The sequence below is a fragment of the Podarcis pityusensis genome, assembly GCF_964106645.2.
Source record: "Podarcis pityusensis genome assembly, chromosome: 14".
NCBI classification, from domain to species: Eukaryota; Metazoa; Chordata; class Lepidosauria; order Squamata; family Lacertidae; genus Podarcis; species Podarcis pityusensis.
The window spans coordinates 49,451,498-49,455,580 of NC_138039.1; the positions used below are offsets into that span (position 1 = coordinate 49,451,498).

Here is a 4,083-nt window from a genome sequence, read left to right on the forward strand (position 1 = left end):
AAGGACATAAAGGATTCTATTCCTCACTGGCCATTTCTCTGTATTGCCCTGCAGGTTCCAGCAGCAGCTGCATTGATCGCTGTAGAGTAGCAGTGCTTGCTTGGGGGTTTCAGTTTTTAAAATAACTGGTGTGAGGTGATAGTCCTTAAGGCTATGCAATCTCATTGTGTGATGGGAAGCCTTGCACCTTCTCCTGAGTGTCACCAGCAGAATAGGAAACACACACACGGAGAGAGGGAGAGAGATTGAATTTGGATCAAACTCCAGGTATTCAGATCTACTTATCTAACCCATTCTTCTCCATCATGGCCCACTGCTGTGGTCCAGGTGCTCCAAAGGGCGCTAGATTGGGAAAAGAATATCAGCTTGTTCTCCTAAGCCAAAGCGCTCGAACTGCAAGGCTACCAGGAATGATGGGCAGAACCTGCATCCAGGAACAGGCAAGGTGCCTCCACCCACCATTGGCTGGGCATCCCCAGCTCTGGGCTCCCGTCCTGCTCGTGGGCTTCCCACAGTGGGCACCGCCAGAACAAGAGGATGGGCTCCCTTTGCGCTGAGCCTGATTCAAGAGGGGCTACGGGCTAGAGAAACAACACCAGACGGGGAAACTTGGCTCTGGCTGCTGCTCGAGCCGGCGGTGGCGGCTGGCTGGCAGTCTCTGCTTGTTTGCGTGCCCCGGGCAGGAGCGCCCCTGAGCAGGCGGCGCCAGCGCGGCTCCTCCGCCTTTACGCGCCTGGCAGCTGCTGGCACCGCGGAGGAGGGAGGCGGGAGCGGGGCTGCTGGCCAATGGGAGCTGCCTCCGCGGCTGGCGATTGGCTTCGGCGCGCCGCCGCTTGCCCATAAAGAGCGCGCCCGCGGCGTCGGGCTGCAAACTCGCCGGAGTAGCGGCTGGAGCGCTTGGCTGGGCGCAGCAGCTCTGTGCGCGCGGCATCCTGAAGCAGTTCTCGGGAAGCGGCCAACCCTGCAAGGTAGGCGCGAGGTTGTTTGTGCCAGCGGACTCTGCGGGCTTCCTCAGAAGCGAGGCTGGGGACTCCGATCATAGCTGTCAACGTTTCCCCTTTTTAAAGGGAAATTCCCTTATTCCGAATAGGATTCCTCCCAAGAAAAGGGAAAAATTGACAGCTCTGACTCCGATGGGGCTTGGCACCTAAGTGTGCTGGGGATCGCAGCCTTGAAAAGGCGGCCAAGATGAAAGTCTACGGACTGGCCAAAGACAGACTGGTCTTTGGAGTTCTGCATGGGGGCTCTCCCTCCCCCTTTTTTCTCGTTCCTCCCTTGTTAAGTGAAGAAACCCGTTTTAGTAAATGGAATGTATGTACTGAATTCTATCTAAAACTACCGGGAATTCTTCTTCACAAGGGAAAGAGTTTGGTGGGGGCTGGGAAGGCTTGCTGGAGCCCGATCCTGTGTTTGTTGGCTCTGACGTAAAGCGCACTAGATTCTGTAAAGGTTACTCGCAAGAAAGCATGCCTGGATTTTTGCAGCTGTGGTGTGCAAACAGGCTTTAGCTATACAAAAGTAGCATTCAGCTACGTCCTACTTGGAGTAGACCCACTGGAAGGAACAAACACGGCTGCTAATTTCAGTGGGTATACTCTTGAGTAAAAAGAAGCTGAATACCACCCATCATTGCTGCCTACGTTTAAGAGGGCTGTAAGGTTTGAATGGTAGTTGGCGCGGCAGGTCCGACTCCCTTGCTGGGTTCTTGCGAACAACCCAGAGATATTAACGCCTTTGTATTCCCCTCTCCCTTTTTTGGCAGGTTCTTCTGATCTCCTTCAGCTCTTCTTTGGACTCCCGAGAAGTCAGCCGGACTCAATGTGGTTCTTGGAGAAAGTGGGGGCGTCCCCTGGAGAAGGCAGCCCCCTGGGTCCGTCCTTCCTGGGCTTGCCCTCCAGCCACTCTGTCCCTAACGCAGCCAAGCCGGGGGGCCCTGCTGCAGCTTTTGCCAACATACTGACCCCGGACAGGATCCCGGAGTTCTGCATCCCTCCCAGGCTGGCCAATCCTCCTCCGGCGAAGAGTCCCAGCGCAACTTTCCAGCCCCACCGCTGCCTCACGGAGCCCGGCTTGCAGCAGGCGGCCACCTCGGCCGGGGTGGGAACCGACCGCACTCCCTGCCCGTTCCTGCTGCCCCACCTCATCCAGGTGGAGAGCGTGGAGGAGATCCCGGACCTGGAGGAGGAGGAAGGCGGCACGAACTCGGACCCCCAGTCGCAGGCTGCCCTGTCCCTGCCCCACTTCCCCAAAGCGCAGACGTCCTACGGCTTCTGCACGCTGCTGGAGAGCCCGCACACGCGCAGGAAGGAGTCCATCTTCCACAGCGACTCCTCGCTCAGCCTGGCGCGGCCCCGAGCCAGCAGCTACGCGGGCCGAGAGCTCTCCTCCGGCCGCCCGCTGGCCTGCCCGCCCCAGCTGCTCCGCCGGCCCTGCGACAGCGACACGGCTTCCTCCAGCGAGTCCTCGCCCTTCGGCTCCCCGCTGCTGGGTCGCTCCCCTCCGCTGCGCGGGCCCGGCTTGCTCTCCAAAGCGCGGAGCCAGGAGGGGCTGCTGGGCAGGGCCTGGCGGTCGCGGGGCAAGCTGTCCAGCGCGGGGAGAGCCAACTCCCTGTCCACGGAGGACAGCAGCTCCACGGACAGCAGCCCCAGCGCCGTGCGGCGCTCCTCGGACAGCCTCTTCCAGCCGCTGAGCTGCCGCGCCTGCAGCCTGTCGCCGCTGCCCATCATCTTCCCGCTGGACGCGCCCTGCGGCGGCGGCGGGCGGGAGAGGCTGGGCCGGGAGAGCACGGTGGGCCTGGACCGGGGCGGGCTGCTGCGGCTGTCCTGCGAGTACTGCCCCGAGAACCGGCGCCTGCGGGTCCGCCTGATCAGCGTGGAAGGACTGTACGAGCCCGCGGCGGAGCCCAAGAGCATCAACTGCTGCATCACCTTCTCGCTGGTGCCCGGCAAGATCCAGAAGCAGCGCAGCACGGTCATCAAGAGGAGCCGCGACCCCATCTTCAACGAGGACTTCTTCTTCGTGGGCATCGCCGAAGACGACCTGGGCAGCCTCGCCGTCAGGATGAAGGCTGTGAATAAGGGGAGCAGCTTGAAAAGGGACCTCCTTTTGGGGGAGAGCGAGGTTCCCTTGATGAAGCTTTTAGCGGGTTAAAAAAGAGAGAAACAACTCTCTTGCAACCTGAGATACTTTATTTATTTTTTTCATACTCGTGGGTTTTTTTTGTTTGTTTTAAAATAAATATAATTTTTACTGAAACTTGCAAATGCTTCTCTTTTGGTATCTGTTAGGTCAGTAAATGGCTTTGACTTCAGCGAGGCCTGCAAGTTACACGCTGGAATGCACAATTCATGGTTCTGTTAATCCTGTGCGCCTGTGCTTTGGCAATGTCCCATTGAGCTCTCCATGAGGTTTGCACCTAAGGAGCTGTGTACAGACTTGCAGCTTCAGTGTTTGTGTAGCAAGCAGAGTGCTTTACATTATCCTTAAAACAACCCCCACGGGGCAGGTGACAGGGTGGTGGTGGCCGAAGCTGGTTAGTTTCAACCTACAGCTGAAGAGTCCCAGGTCATTTCTGCTCAGCTACAGAGCTCACTCTCTCAGGGCCTCTCCTACCTCGGAGGGCGGCTTTAAAATGTAATTTATGAAAATATATTTAACGTTTTCTCCCATTTGAACGCAGTGGGGCTTACTTCTGAGTAAACACACACAGGGTTGTTCTGTGAAAGGCAGCAGTTTACCTTAGACCTCCTAGTGAGTCCATGGCAAGAGGGGATATTTGTACTGGAATTTTTTTTAGTTCACTGTTACACAACACTAGCTCCATTTTTATCAAGCCATCAGGGTACATTATCCTTCCTCAGTCTGGGATCCTTCCAGTACAGAGTGCTCTACTTTGCAGTGTGAAATACAAATGCCTGTGAGCTTTGTATAGGAACATGACAGACTGTACCTCTTGCATTTCATGACCCTTTAGCATCATAGCTTATAGTTCATGCCCATTATAAACAATTGCCAACTGAGGCCAGCACTCAGTGCATCTGATGAAGTGGGCCGTGGTCCATGAAAATTTAAGCCACAACAAGG

General features: G+C 56.6%; 1 pseudogene across 1 annotated transcript; it reads left to right on the forward strand.

Annotated features, from left to right (window-relative positions):
* The first annotated feature begins 884 nt into the window (after positions 1-884).
* On the forward strand, positions 885-3,255 carry LOC308463303 (C2 calcium-dependent domain-containing protein 4C pseudogene; annotated as a pseudogene). Its single transcript, XR_013991538.1, has 2 exons — positions 885-968; positions 1,763-3,255. The product of XR_013991538.1 is annotated as a C2 calcium-dependent domain-containing protein 4C pseudogene (transcript).
* The last annotated feature ends 828 nt before the right edge of the window (positions 3,256-4,083 follow it).